The sequence below is a fragment of the Pelecanus crispus genome, chromosome Z (assembly GCF_030463565.1).
Source record: "Pelecanus crispus isolate bPelCri1 chromosome Z, bPelCri1.pri, whole genome shotgun sequence".
NCBI lineage: Eukaryota > Metazoa > Chordata > Aves > Pelecaniformes > Pelecanidae > Pelecanus > Pelecanus crispus.
Window position 1 is genome coordinate 14296253 of NC_134676.1, and position 16390 is coordinate 14312642.

A 16390-nucleotide genomic window follows, 5' to 3' on the forward strand; every position below is an offset into this window, starting at 1 on the left:
AGATTTTGTGATTACACAAGCAAAACTTTTGGTTACTCTGGCTGGCGCAGAAAACCTTTGCTGCATCTTGATATTCAGTTGCTGGCATAGCTGAAGTGGCTTCCCTTCTTTGAACCATACAACAGTATCATCAGTCCTCTGGGGAAATGATACAGAGATTTGAAGCATATCCAACAACCATACTTCATAGCAATTGTGCTTTCCATATTTATGATATCAGCTTCCAAACAATCCCATTCACTAATTTGGTAGGTGAACTACCAAACACTTTTCTGTGTTTGTCACCAAACAACACCAAAAGTTTAAGCAATTCTGCTGCCATGCAGTTCAGTCCTCAGTAACTTCTACACAAAAAAAGAGGATGTAAATGTAAACTTTCATTAAAATCTTCTCACTCAAGCTTCCTTTTTAGCTCCCTATGCTTGGGCCCACAGTTATAGCCAATTTCATAAGCTCTCAAAAGCTGTTGAATAGTCTTAATAAATATTCTTGCAAAATATTGTCCAGATTGTATCTATCAGCAACTGGTTAGAGAAGTTTCAATTGTACTCAACTCATTTAACTCATTTGTTGCAACACTTTTTAAGAATGCTGTTTGCAAATTGTATGTGTTGTTTTGTTTCAGATACTACAATTAATTTCCACCGTCTTGAGCCAAGACAGGCAAGCCAAATGGGTTACTGCAAAAAGTAGTGAAAAGAGTAATGCCATTAATGTGGTTAGATGAAAAGCTGCACTAGATCAGCAAAGAGCTCTGGAAAAATTAGGCCGGCTGCCAGGTAAGATACAAAATACAGCCAAGACAAGCTAAGTTGAAAAATACTTTGTAGAGATGCAGAGAAGCTTAATCCTTTCAAATGGCAGACTAACAGAGCTGATGGAAAAGGTGCAGCTGTTTCCTAAGCTAATCTATAATTAAATGCTGTAAACTAATATGAATCAGTTCTAATATTAACTGCCACAAAGCTTTACCCTAATTAATATCTGAAGAGTAATTGGCGTTATCTACAGATCACTACTGACATGATTAGCATATCAATAATTTGTACTAAAATTGCTGGAGAGGATCAGTTAAATAATACAATTGCTCCATGTTCCCTTTTTGGTTCTCTTGTTACTCCAAGTAGACCTAAAAAGACAAAAAAGAAGTGGCTTACAGAAGGCAAAAGGAAGGAGTTGAGTTTAGGAAAAAATCTATGGTTACACAAAGTAAACTGTATGTTACATAGAATATGCATCATATATACCAAAATCATTGTTGGTTTTACACACACCTATTCAGGCTTTCATTCTTTATAAAGTAACTCTTTCTTGGTATGTTCAGTTCATCTAGATGGTACTCCATAATGCTTTGTAAGTCTCCAGAGGCAGCTGCTGAAGACATAGTGTACCCATACTTTGATACATCTCTTCAAAATCCAGATCAAATACTTCAGGGATTGAGATCATCATCATGATGCTTTCCTATTGTCAAGTTTGTTTTTAACTGCATAATTGCAAAGATAACTTCTTCAGCTCACTAAATCTCAGCTGATTCCAAGAACAAATTCTGACTCATCACATAAGGTGAACAGTTTGAAGTGCAGCAGCAAAACTCCTCTTGCTGGTCTATACTTTATTCACACACTCAGACCTGGCTATTGCTGCTCTCTCTATATATCAGTCATAAAAAAGCCAGTCTTAATCCTGACCAGAATTGGCACTTTAACTCACATCACAGGCCACCAAATGCTCTGTAAAAAACCCAGCACTCAAAGCCATTTAGACCTGACATAGGGTATCAACACCACCATCTACTTTGTCCATATGGATAAGGAGTGAGGAGAGCCAATATAAATTCCTTGTATTGACTTATATTTCTGTATCCAATTATTTATCTGTACATTCTGGGATTGTAATTTTATTTTAATATTACTTGCAATGACTGGGGGATGGTGGACATGGAGAGCAGGAAATACACACTTTGCTTAGTGTGTAAGAAGTACTAATTCTGCCTTTCAGGCTCATAAGAGGGTAACCCAATAGTCTTACAGGTATACTATTCCTTACAAATTTAGAAAAGGCTCATTTTTTATTGCCGTGTCTGCAGCAAGGTTTCCCTTCATTTCAAAATCGTGTAACTGTCTACAGAAAAAAAAAAAATCAACAGACAGCATCAATTATTACAAAGTTCACATTATTTCTTTGAGCAGGTTACTGTTCCCCATACACAGTTAAATTACACAGTACCAAGTAATTTATCATACCAGCTTACTAACTTAAAACATTTAAAAGACAGTAGAGGACATTATTTCTTTCCTAATATCAATACAATATTATTAAAAAAACAAAGGTGGAAAATAAACAGACTTTTATGCCAGTTCAAAATGAGTTTTCTCTCTCTGATATTATTGCTCTTTCTTCTTTTGACAATGACTGCTGTTAAAGTAAAGATTTTCTCCTAGGGCCAAGAAAAGTACTTGCAAGTTGCATCATGTCAATCTCATTTTCATTTTTTTAAATGTATTTTTGGAAGTTTGTCTTTCTTGTGTGCCAAGCAAAAGCCATTAAGTTAGATAGTAAAGATGAATATTTTCTAATAACTTTAGGGTATGGATTTATAAAGAGATAGCTTCATATAGAAGGGGTAATACTTCATATGTATATACACGAGTTATGTATGTTTACATATATATACATAGAAAAATAGATATATTCACTAAACTTTGTTCTGAAATATAAGAAAAAATTTGTATATGTATTCTATCAATGTTTAAAAAAACCACACCACAATGCAAATACACATTTGCCTTTATAATCATATCACCTGCTTCCAAAATTTAGTTATGTGTGCAAAAAGCCTGTATTCTTGAAGAAATGAGATAGTTCATGTACTTTTTATGATAAGTACAAAAAAAAACCCCAAAGAATACATAAAACCAAGTTGATTCATAATAACATTTAATTTAGCACTTCATCTAAAAACATTCAAAGGAAATTCAGAAACTTAAGGTATATACATTAACTAATTTAACAGCAAAAGCAAAAGGTAGTACGTTAAATAATGAAAAAATCCTCTTTCAGATTGACTGCTCTGGGATCAAAGTGAGAAAGATGTAATACACAAGAAGGAACAGAACAGGAGAGCACTAGACTGATAATTTCTCTTATAGTTTGATTTCTTGTAAGAAAATGTCTTCCAGACTAATGTAGAATTATAGTATATTGCTTTAAAAGATCGTAACATCAGATCCACTTTCAATGCTATAAGCCAATTTAATATCAAGTATTCAGAAGACATGCCTGAATTAAGAAAAACTTGGCATTCACTGTATCTAGCAGAAAGGACAAAGAATTTTGATGAATCCATAAGAAACATATTAAAGTTAAGACTAAAGAAAAGATTTTGGGCAACATGAAGACCAGCAAAGCAGCACAGTTTGGGTAGCAACAAATACGGTCAACATCTGGTAGTTTAAACTGTGGTGAGTTCCAGAGATCGTCCCTCAACTAAATGAGAGACTACACCATATTTTTATAGGGACAATAAAGTAAGTGGATAGCTCAGTATCCAGCTGTGGGTAGCACACTGAGAATTAGTCCCAAGTTATATTAACTGATGAGCTGCCACAAATAAAACATGTTTAAAGTCAAATGCTAAACTAAAAAAGAAAGAAAAAAAAATACCAAACTACAAAGTATGTTTTTAATCTTCACCTCATACATTTTCTCAGGCATTGTCACCTCTTGTGTTTAAATCCTATCATAAATTTCTCAGTCATGGTAAGGCAATAAAGAGTAATTACTGGCAATAACTATAAATCACAATGTATAATTTTCTACTCCATTTAAACATATAGTCTGCCTATACAAGCCATCAAAGGACCACACCTGTCACAAATCAGATCCAGTATATTGATCATAATGTCAAGTCAGACTGGTTCCTAATGATTTAGCAGGCTGGCATTTTGTTGCAAGGACTAGTGTGTTGTGTCCCAGAATTTTATTTTATTTTATTTACAAAATAAGCATAAAATGGATCTACCATACCGTGGATTAAATAACAAACAAGTCCTGAAATTAGAAAAGGATTGGAATTTCATTCTATACCTAATTTGAAATTGTAAATAAAATACTAAATTGGGTAAGAACAGAAACAAAACTGTTCACATATATGAAAAGAGATTTCTAAGTTTACAACTTGATTGAAAGTAAATCTTCAAATCAAAAAATCAGTGGTACAGTACTCTAGCCAAAATATTAAAGGAAAAGATAATCCTAAATCCTTTAAGTAGATTGCATTGTATCTCAACAATGGAGCTGGAAGCCATTGTGCAGTGGACAAACTCTGATATAGTTGCAATCATGGAAATATGGTGGGATGACTTGCCCAACTGGGGTGCTGCAATGGATGGCTATAAACTCTTCAGAAGGGACAGGCAAGGAAGGAGAGGCAGTGGGGTAGCCCTGTATGTTAGGGAGTGTTTTGACTGTCTAGAGCTTGATGATGGCGACGATAGGGTTGAGTGTTTATGGGTAAGAATCGGGAGGATGGCCAACAAGGCAGATATCATGGTGGGAGTCTGTCATAGAGCACCCAACCAGGACGAAGAGGCAGATGAAATATTCTATAAGCAGCTGGGAGAAGTCTCATGATCACTAGCCCTTGTTCTCATGGGGGACTTCAACCTACCAGATGTCTGCTGGAAATACAACACAGCAGAGAGGAAACAGTCCAGGAGGTTCCTGGAGTGTGTGGAAGATAACTTCCTGACACAGTCGGTGAGGGAGCCAACTAGGGGAGGTGCCCCGCTGGACCTGTTGTTTGTGAACAGAGAAGGACTTGGGGGTGATGTGATGGTTGGAGGCTGTCTGGAGCACAGCGATCATTCCCGGGGGAGTAAGGAGAGGGGTTAGCAGAACTGCTAACTTGGACTTTTGGAGGGTAGACTTTGGCCTGTTTAGGAGACTGGCTGACAGAATCCCTTGGGAGGCAGTCCTGAGGGGTAAAGGAATCCAGGAAGGCTGGACATTCTTCAGGAAGGAAATCTTAAAAGCACAGGAGCAGGCCGTCCCCATGTGCCAAAAGACAAGCTGGCGGGGAAGAAGACCAGCCTGGCTGAACAGAGAGCTTTGGCTGGAACTCAGGAAAAAAAGGAGAGTTTATGACCTTTGGAAGAAGGGGCAGGCCACTCAGGAGGACTACAAGGATGTTGTGAGGTTATGTAGGGAGAAAATTTGAAGGGCCAAAGCCCAACTAGAACTTTGACTACTGCCATAAAAGACAATAAAAATGTTTCTATAAATATATTAGCAACAAAAGGACGGCTAAGGAGAATCTCCATCCTTTAACAGATGCAGGAGGAAACATAGTGACAAAGGATGAGGAAAAGGCTGAGGTACTTAATGTCTTCTTTGCCTCAGTCTTTAATAGTAAGACCAGTTGTTCTCTGGGTATCCAGCCCCCTGAGCTGGAAGACAGGGATGGGGAGTGGAATGAAGCCCCCATAATCCAAGGGTACATGGTTAGCAACCCGCTACACCACTCAGACACACGCAAGTCTATGGGGCTGGATGAGATCCACCCAAGGGGACTGAAGGAGCTGGCGGAAGGGGTCACCAAGCCACTCTCAATCCTTTATCAGCAGTCCTGGTTAACCAGGGAGGTCCTAGCTGACAGGAGGTTAGCAAATGTGACACCCATCTACAAGAAAGGCTGGAAGGAGGATCCAGGGAACTACAGGCCTGTCAGTCTGACCTCCGTGCTGGGGAACGTAATGGAACAGATCATCCTGAGGCACATACAGGACAACCAGGTGATCAGGCCCAGTCAGCATGGGTTTATGAAAGGCAGGTCCTGCTTGACCAACCTGATCTCCTTCTATGACAAGGTGACTTGCTTAGTGGATGAGGGAAAGGCTGTGGATGTTGTCTACCAGGACTTTAGTAAAGCCTTTGACACCATCTCCCACAGCATTCTCCTGGAGAAACTGGCTGCTCATGGCTTGGATGGGTGTACTCTTCGCTGGGTAAAAAAGTGACTGCATGGCTGGGCCCAAGGAGTTGTGGTGAATGGAGTTAATTCCAGTAGGCGGCCAGTCACAACTGGTGTTCCCCAGGGCTCAGTATTGGGGCCAGTTCTGTTTAATATCTTTATCAATGATCTAGATGAGGGGATCAGGTGCACCCTCAGTAAGTTTGCAGACAACACCAAGGTGGACGGGAGTGTTGATCTGCTGGAGGGTAGGATGGCCCTGCAGAGGGATCTGGACAGGCTGGACCAATGGGCTGAGGCTGTTGTATGAGGTTCAACAAGGCCAAGTGCCGGGTCCTGCACTTGGGTCACAACAACCCCATGCAACGCTACAGGCTTGGAGAAGAGTGGCTGGAAAGCTGCCTGGCAGAAAAGGACCCGGGGGTGTTGGTCAACAGCCAGCTGAACATGAGCCAGCAGTGTGCCCAGGTGGCCAAGACGGCCAACAGCATCCTGGCTTCTATCAGGAATGGTGTGGCCAGCAGGAGCAGGGAGGTGATTGTCCCCCTGGACTCGGCACTGGTGAGGCCACACCTGGAATACTGTGTCCAGTTTTGGGCCCCTCAATACAAGAAAGACATTGAGGTGCTGGAGTGTGTTCAGAGAAGGACAACAAAGCTGGTGAAGGGTCTGGAGCACAGGCCTGATGAGGAGCAGCTGAGGGAACTGGGGTTTAGCCTGGAGGAGCCTAAGGGGAGACCTTATCACTCTCTACAACTACCTGAAAGGAAGTTGTAGCGAGGTGGGTGTCATATCTTCTTCCAAGCAACAAGTGATAGGACAAGAGGAAATGGCCTCAAGTTGCACCAGGGGATGTTTAGACTGGATATTAGGAAAAATTTCTTCACGGAAAGGGTTGTCAAGCATTGCAACAGGCTGCCCAGAGAGGTGATAGAGTCACCATCCCTGGAGGTATTTAAAAGATGTGTAGATGTGGTGCTTAGGGACATAGTTTAGTGGTGGACTTGGCAGTGCTAGGTTAATGGCTGGACTTGATCTTAAAGGTCCTTTCCAACCTAATTGATTCTATGATGCTCTGAAATTACTGTATACCTGGTCTGGCCAGGAGCTAGAGCAGTATGTACAGATGTCTTACTGGGGCATGAAAAACATAGCCCAGTTAACCCCCTAAATGTATGTGACTGGGATATATAAAAGGTAAACTTCGTCATCTTTTCATCAAAATATACTCATCATCAAATCCTTTCTTAGATTTTTAGATTACCAAAATTTTAAGGATTGAGCAAGGAAACACACCAACATTTGCCAGCTAAGCAAATAGTCCACACTTTCTTTGCTTTTCTCTCAAAACATCTTCTTTTCTTACTAATTATGAGCAGACTCTGAATTAAAAGGCCTTTGCTTCATCTATTTTATTTTTCTACTGTTTTGTTTGTTCTACAGCTTCTCACTTAAGATTCTAGTCAAAAATGGTGTTTTTTTCTTAAATTAAACAGAACCTCTTCCTCTAATTTTTTTGCACATTCAAGTTTATTAGTCATTGCTTGCTTTCTCTAGGAAAGTGGCATTCTCTATACAGCATGTCCTATCCAGAAAAACTGCTTTAATGAGAATTGCTTCGATAACAGTTGCGTAGTCTCTATCTAGAACCTGATTATTAATGATTTCATCTTACTGCTTTACAAACTTGCTAGCTTGAAGGTGTTGAAATATTTCCAGGCTTTCAATGTGCTGGCAATAAAGCATGCACATGTTTCATACTATGGAACAAAAGTGTTTATCATACATCAGTGGTTTATGAGAACACTGATAAATCCAGGTTCAGTAACACATTTGCAAGCAGATCTCTGTTTACCTTAACAAAATTATATGTTAGCAAAGAATGTTGTCAACTGTTATTTACTGTGATATACATGCCTTTTTAAGCTTTAAATTAGATCTTGCTCAGTAGTGACAGTACTTCACAAAATCACCTATGATAAGGACAATATTTTAGGGCCTTAAGCTTAACTTCTTTGATCACGAAGTTAAATCTTACACATATTTTTTCTACATAAATATGTTATTTTCTTCTGGCTGCTGTAAATAAGCAGATTGTTAAAGAGCTGCTGACAGAACTTGCTAGACTTCATAACACTAGGGCAAAATTATTTCCCTTAAACTCATACATTCTCTTCTTTCTTTTGTAGATGTATCCTATATATTTAGATTAGGAGTTTTACTTACATTGCCAAGACATGATGTAAAACTCATTACAATATGAAAACTTTGTGGAAGAAGAATGAGTTTTACAGGCTGGTTAAAATGCGGAAGAATTTTAGGTCTTCTAGTATTTCTGAAATATGAAATAAATATTTTTAAAAATGGAATCTGAACTGAGTAAAGCAGAAAAAAATCCTCTCTTCAGTGAAGAAATATGACAACATAGAAAGAAAAGGGGTAGCAGAAAGAAGTGTGAAGGACAATGAACAAGTCTTGCATAAGAGAAAACAAAAGCTGACAGAATTAAAGATAGTATGCTTCCTGAGTACTCACAAACTCACACAAACAGCCGTCAATAAAAGTTATACTAATATCAGTTGAATAAGGAACAGGAAGTAAGGAACACACCAGAAAGCAGAGATTAGAGAAATATTAATAAGATTCAGCTAGGGTCTGAAATGGAACTTCTCACAAAGTGAGAAGTGTTTTTTCTTATTATTTTTATATTTAGGAATTTTGCCATTCCACACAACAGGGTTTGAACTGTTGCTACATTTTTTTCCCCCAAACTGTATTCCAGAGAATTACAATTACAGCATTAAGAATGTAACCAGAATATACATATGGAATACATACTATACCTGAATATCTAGAACATTAGGATAAATAAGGTTTGCAATAGGAATATTATAGCATAGTATCTACCATTGTTCTAAGAAGTTCTTGATACATACAAGGACAATGCATGCAAAAGAAGAAACTAAATAATTCAGAATTTTGCCCTGTCTTAGTTCTCCCTTTTTATGCTTTAACTCTGAATCTGACCTTAGAAAGTAAGACAGCTCTTTCAACTACATGAAACAAGCGCAGAGACAATTCTGCGACATGACACCAGCAGGACAGGTTCAGCATAACATTGTGATAAAGAGGGTAACTGTAACTTTCTCATCAGGGTAACTGGTAAGCAGCAATGCCTTGTGATAGGATTAATTTCTGAAAAAGTCAAAGATCACGGTTAGAAGTCAGCATAAATTTCTAAATGGCATGCTTAAAAGTTATGGCCAGTACACCTAAACTGCCTCCCCAGTTAACCCAGGCTGTTATGTGTTATGTACTGAGTGGGTAGGTGAACTCTCAACAGAATTACAGAATTCTATGAGAATTTCTGCTAAGCATTATCATTGTCTCTTACTTTTCTACCACATCTATTTTACTGATTATGACTGAAGACACATTTGGATTAAAACCAAAATGCCTTTCACCTCCAAAGTGTTTTTTCTGTTAAGTAACATTCATACCACCAAATAGCTCTTGCTAAGGCAAACTGTAATTACAAACTCTTTATATAGTTTTTACATCGCCATTATTTAATAATTACATCATTTATGCTTCCATTATTTGTCCTGAATTTCTTGTGGTCTGTCACCTTGCTAAATATGCATTATTTTTTTCTTGTTAAATTTCCACATAACAGACTTGTCTCATAAACCATGGCTGAACCACACCTGCATATTCTGAACACTGCAAGGGATCCTCCCTGAAAATGAATGATCACCAATTAGGTCCTCTTCACTAGTGAGGACATCTTCATTATAAACAAAACACAAACTGTAAAATAAATATGGATCATCATATTCAACTCAAAGATGAAGGGAAAAGACAAACCACATTTAAAAGTCTCTGTGGTGTAACACAGACATAGAGTATAATTAAAAAGCTGAACAAAACAATATATTACAGTTATTGAAAAACTACAACTCTGTAGCAGCTGGTGTTCTATATGCTGACATGTTATGGACAGGATGGAAATATCTGCTTTTAATCTTACAAAAAAGGTTGTAAATAGTAGCTCACAAATACAGAAGTGATAGGGACAACAGAAACAAATTATCTACATATCAAAAACTATCATAAGGAAAGCAATGTTACTTACTCTGTTTCACAAAAAGTGAGCCAGAGATACCTACAAAAAACTGCTGTACTCATTCTCTTCTTTTTGCACAAACCAGTTAATGGATGATAAATTCAAAAGACAAATGTTTGATGAAGTTGTATTTATATAATTATTCAAATTTCAAAAATATGCCATGAAGGAAGAAAATATTATTTCCATTAATTACATTTAGAATTTTAAAAATTATGTAATTATTTTCTTTTCATTCAAATAAGTAACTATGGGAAAGAAACTACATTGCAGCAGTAATAAAGCCATCACTATCTTTTTGTTTATTAATGATTTGAAACACTGAACTCTGTGTTTGCAAAACGGCTTTCAAAATCATTGGATGTTTTAAAAAAATATTTAAAGGCTTTAAAAAAATATTTAAACCTATATATACACAGGCTTGCACACCCACACATAATCTATAGATAATTTTCGTTATGAATCTTACAGGCTTCTGTAAAGCTGCGTGTCATGAGACAGATGGGATAGAGTTTGACTTCCCAAAATGTCCTTCAGTTTTCTCCCTGAGTTGCTTTGGGGTGGTTGCAATGACCAAGATCCCACTAGTAAAGGGTTTTCCATGTTAACATACCAAAGCAAAGCAAACTTAATTCCTTAGCTTTAGACACAAATAATAAGATGACCAAATCTTGAAACAATTGAACCAAAATTTGTATGAATTTAACTGCTGCACTGTCTGATTTTGTTTGCATGACTGTCTGGGTCTGTAAGAAAGCAATTACAATGAAGCAATTTCATTTATTTGCTTTTTGGTTATGTTTGCCATTCCTGGGCTTTCCACACCTGATTCCTTTCTCACAATGGAACATAAACTGTTAAAAACATTCCTTAAAAGGGACTGTTGAACAGTTTCCCAAGGCAGCTAATCACAGGAAGCTGTTCCATAATGCCAGAAGCAGACTTATATTAATCTTAGGTTCCACATACCATATTATGCAGCAAATTATAAAATTTTATTTGCATTGCCTATACATATAAATAAGATTAATTTGATGCTGTATAAGCAGTAAAGTCTGTCAGTGTTGTGGTTTAACCCCAGCCAGCAACTAAGCACCACGCAGCCGCTCGCTCACTCCCCCTGCCCTGGTGGGATGGGGGAGAGAATCGGAGGAGTAAGAGTGAGAAACACTCCTGGGTTGAGATAAGAACAGTTTAATAATTGAAATAAAGTAAAATAGTAATGATAATAGTAACAATATAATAATAATAATGATAATGATAATGATAATGATAATGATAATAATAATAATAATAATAATAATAATAATAATATGCATAGCAAGTGATACACAATGCAATTGCTCACCACCTGCCGACCGATACCCAGACAGTTCCCAAGCAGCGATCACTGCCCCTCGGCCAACCCCCCTCAGTTTATATACTGAGCATGACGTCATATGGTATGGAATAGCCCTTTGGCCAGTTTGGGTCGGCTGTCCCAGCTGTGCCCCCTCCCAGCTTCTTGTGCACCTGGCAGAGCATGGGAAGCTGAAAAGTCATTGACTAGCATAAGTAGTACTTAGCAGCAACTAAACCATCAGTGTGTTATCAACATTATTCTAATACTAAATCCAGAACACAGCATTATGCCAGCTACTAGGATGAAAATTAATTCTATCCCAGCCGAAACCAGGACAGTCAGGTACGCTTATTTCTTGTTTCAAAATTAAAACTGTTTTTCTGTGCTTTACCTGGCCCACTCAAGGAATATCATGCATTATTCTGTTAAAAAAAAAAATCAACCCAAAGGATAGAATGTATTTGATTTAAAATAACTTAATAAACAATATGTTGCACTTGTCCAAATATGAAAGAAACCAAAAATGTATACCTAAATCTTAGAAAGGCACCTTTATTTAAATGGAGGATAAGAACTACTGTGTCTCTGTAAGATTCTTCTGATGTGTGCAGAATATATGGATTATGTGTCTGCAGCAGGTATGAGCTTTAGTGAAAGAATTTTCTGCTGCCATCCAATGGTAAACTGACCAAAACATGGAATAAGTTGGCTTCATTTACGTATTTTATTATCTACCATGCAGGAGAATTCTTGTCACAGAAAATGTGATCATTCTCATTTTTGAAATGGAAATGAAAGAAGAATTTATTAAATTGCTATGAGCAGCAGGAATTCTATTCAAGGTTATACTAAACCTTGAAATCCTCTACTGAACATAATTTCAAAAAAGACGAAATTCTGCCAGCGACCTACCAGTACTTGTATAAGAAAACATTTAATATCAGTGAGTACCCACTCCTATAACTGCAGCTGAAATAGCTGTTCTGAATGATGCAGCCTGAGCATCTGTATTTGCTATTGTAAAAGAGAAGTAACAGTAGTATGGTGAGAGGTAAAACAAGAGAAAGGGCAGAATGAGCTTTACCATCAGAAGTCATCAGTGAGAAGAAGTACAGTGATGTGGCATATCACCTCTTTACTGACCCTGAAGACACGTCTACCTGAGGTCTACCTAGACTAATGCCACTTCAAACTCAGTGAGGTTTTCAGAAGAGGCAGGAAGAAAGTGGTGCATTCTGGGTATTGTTAAATGATTCAGTCTGACAAATGCTGCTACTGTGCTGCTAAAAAGGAAATTGTCATTAATTGATAATCATTTCTTTGGGACCATTCATTCTGCATAAAAAGCTAAACACGCTGACAACTAGCTGATGAAGCAGCTTTTGAAACCCAATGGCAGAAAAAGATACGCCAGACTTGGAACATAAATTGTGTAAGACAAATTAGAACTTATATCATACGTTCAGAATAAGGTGCGTTATGCATATGAACACAGGCATAATTATGCAAATTTGAGGATACACAATCAATGGTTTCCCAAGATACTTGGGAAAAAGATACTCTGACTAATCTTAGGGTTTTTTTTTTAAAGCTGGCATATTCACCATACCTGACAAGTCCAACGATGATTTTGCTTGGTTTTAATTTTACATCTCCTTCATACCACATTTCTCTGGCAAGGAGCAGGATATCTACCATCCCTCTGAGAAAGGAATTTAAAAACTGTAATTTGCAAAAACACTAAGCTGTCTAGATAAGCATGTGCCAAACATCCATATGCCAAATAGCTTACAAAGTACTTGTACAAAAGGAACAGCTGAAGGGTTTTTTGGCTTACCACTCTACGCATGACTCAAACGGCCAAAAGGGACAAACTGTTGCCATTTAACCTAAAAAGCAATTCTAACAGTTTCTACCATCACTCTGGAGAATGAGGAAAAAGAGAATGATCAGAGTTGTTACAGTAAAAATCTGACAAAACATGTAATTCAGAATGTGTACAAACTACTTCAAAACCAAAATGTGCATATGAGCCTTGGTAGGAAAGAAGAATTAGGGCAGTGGATGAAAACCAGAAGACACATCATCAAATGTGAAGACCTGAGGAATATGAAGAAGGAAATAAATGGAAAAATATGGGTAAGAATAATTCTGATCGTGGGAGAGAATAAGAATCAATGGAGCGGAAAAAGTTGGAAATGGGAGTAAGTGGTAGGACAGCTGGAGAAAATCAGAGGCAGAGTAGCACAGTATTTTAGATTCTTACTATTGGTTTGAACATAGAGCATTCCACATTGTTATATGATTTGAAGTGATATGTCAGTAATAGTAAGGCAGTCATTGCTCCACCACACAAGTCCCTAGCAGTTATAATTTCTATCATTTCTTTAAAATGCTTATTTGTGCCACTACTTAAAGCATGAACAGTTGGATGGCTTTTTTTTATCTTTCACTAGCGCCTGTGTCCAGTCTTTCTATATTAAATTAAACTTCTTTACAGAATTTCACTTATTTTAAGGCAGACTGTTTATTCCCATTTAAATCTTCTATTCCGATTGCATACAGTCAAAAAAGAAACTTTTATGAATAAGACATCGTTAAACAAAATAGTATTTCAGTAGCCATTAAGCACAAGCACATTATCATTGTCATTATCAGCAACTCTGATGTCCAAGAAGGAAAAAAAAGTCTAATGGAATCAGCTTGAGAACAAATTTATTCTGGCGTAAGATGAGAGAGATGCACAACTTGAAGGAGAAATCTTTATTGTAGAAAAGAAAGTCCACACAGATCTTCTTATAAAATTAAATTCTGTGTACTAACATTATCATGCCATGATTTATCATCAATTTATTGTTAAAAGGAGCAACTGGGCATGTTAGCCCATGGTCTCTCCTTTGTCTAGCTCCATCAACATCACTTTAATTTTTTTTAAACTATCTACATCATCAGTTTTACCCTAATTAGCTAACAACTGCTGTGGATTAAAGAACAACAGTGAAAGCCTAATGTTCTACCAAGAACACTTCCAATGTACCGTATGCTTGACCAATGTTCTCATTCAACATAATGAGAAAGAACAAGTATCCAAGGCTTTTAAGTGCTGGCATTAGTTGCAAGGATGCTAGCCAAATTCCAGATCACTTAGTTACATTGTGCATTCCCTCTCCACCCCAGAACAGACACGCTATTCTTCATTTTATACCTTAAAAATATAATTGAACAGAATTGTTAGTGCACAATAGCTGTCCTATTACTAAAAGAAAAAGCAGTTGTACTTCAGTAATAGCCAAAAGGATTCTAGTTACATTGCATGCATACTTCAGTAACACTAGACAAAAGCTACAGTGAAAGAACATAACATGGTGCACATTTAATGAGCATTTATTGAATGATAAAGATAAAATACTAACTGATGAGGCCTTGTGAGTATTCCAAATGCTATTCAAAATGTATCAGGCCATTGTATATAAAGTAATGCATCCATAAAATGATAAACTCACATTTTGTAACTGTCTGGAAAAGTCCGGTTTCATTAAGCTGATTTGTATCCTACAGAAACACTACGCCAGACACTGACTTCAACTGTGCATGGCAAAAATGCAACCGACTGGAGAGAACTTCGATTCATCCACACACAGTGCATAACCATTCTGTGCATGAAAGACTGACAAGAAAGATGTTCATATAATTTAAGTTATAACTGTATTATGACACAGATGTGTGTGTGGATGTGCGTAATTATTGGGACTGACTGAAAACGTCCTTTGCCAGTATGTTTTATATACAATTTCCTATGGTAGAGAAATAGTGAGTCAGAACTTCGAGGCCCTATTCTAGCCATAGAACTAAAGCAATTTGTGTAACCTCGATCCCCTTTGTTCCATCACTAATGCAACCCTCTTATTGGCTAGCTATCTGTACCAGTCGCATTCCTTTATGAATCTTTATCCAATTCCAGTCTCTAATCTTCAACTTTTTTTACCCCTTGCCTACTGCCTTTCCCAACTACTCCTAGCATCCTGCTAAGGGATCACCGTCTGCATCCTGGAATCTCCGCCTTTCTGACAGAAAAAAATTACCATACAGGTATTAAAGGAAAGAAATCAGTCATAAAAACAAAAATAAACTATTAAGAAGAATGAGATGCTCAAAAATGGGTAATCATTTCAGTGGCATCACAGTGACCTCTTTAAAATAAAAATGTCCTCAATTTCCCATTCCTTTGTTTCACACACTTGCTTAAAGCTGTATCTACGTGCCAGTCTCTAATTTCCCTGTAATTTACTGTGTTCTTAAGACATGTATGTACTTGTTATTCAGACAGGTTCTAATCAGCTTTCTACTTCCTTTTCTTTTGCTTATGTGATTTTTAATTCTGGCAGCTTGGCTCTTTATTTCCATCACTTACACTCAGCTTTTACTGTTTTGATGCTTTCTGTATAAAGTGTTCCTTTGCTCTTGAAATGGTTGAGAAACACTGTCTACCTTAAAGCCACAGAATCTCTTCAAGAACTTTCAACAAAAGGCAGTAATTCTTACACTTTAAAAAAATAACAAAAAAAAGCTACTTTAGTAAGTCTACCAGTATTCTTACAAATGAAACCAAACAGCATCAATATTTCAAACGTTTTTCAGTATTATATGCTACTATCCACTGTAGCGGATAGTGATTCCTGACAAACACATCACACTAGAGACACTGAATTCTCACTTGAAGCTGAAAAATTTTTCAGACCTTGGCTTAAATGTGGAAGTGCTATAACTGAACTAAACGGAACCATATTGTCTTACTACAACAAGTGAGTTACAGTTCTGTGCAATAGGTTACATTATCTTCTTCCTTAAGTGGTCACCAGTATGGAAAACAAACAAAACATCAGTCAGCCATAACACTACACTTGTTCCTCATACTGGAAGCATTTCACCCTGTTTCTTCTTCAGTGTC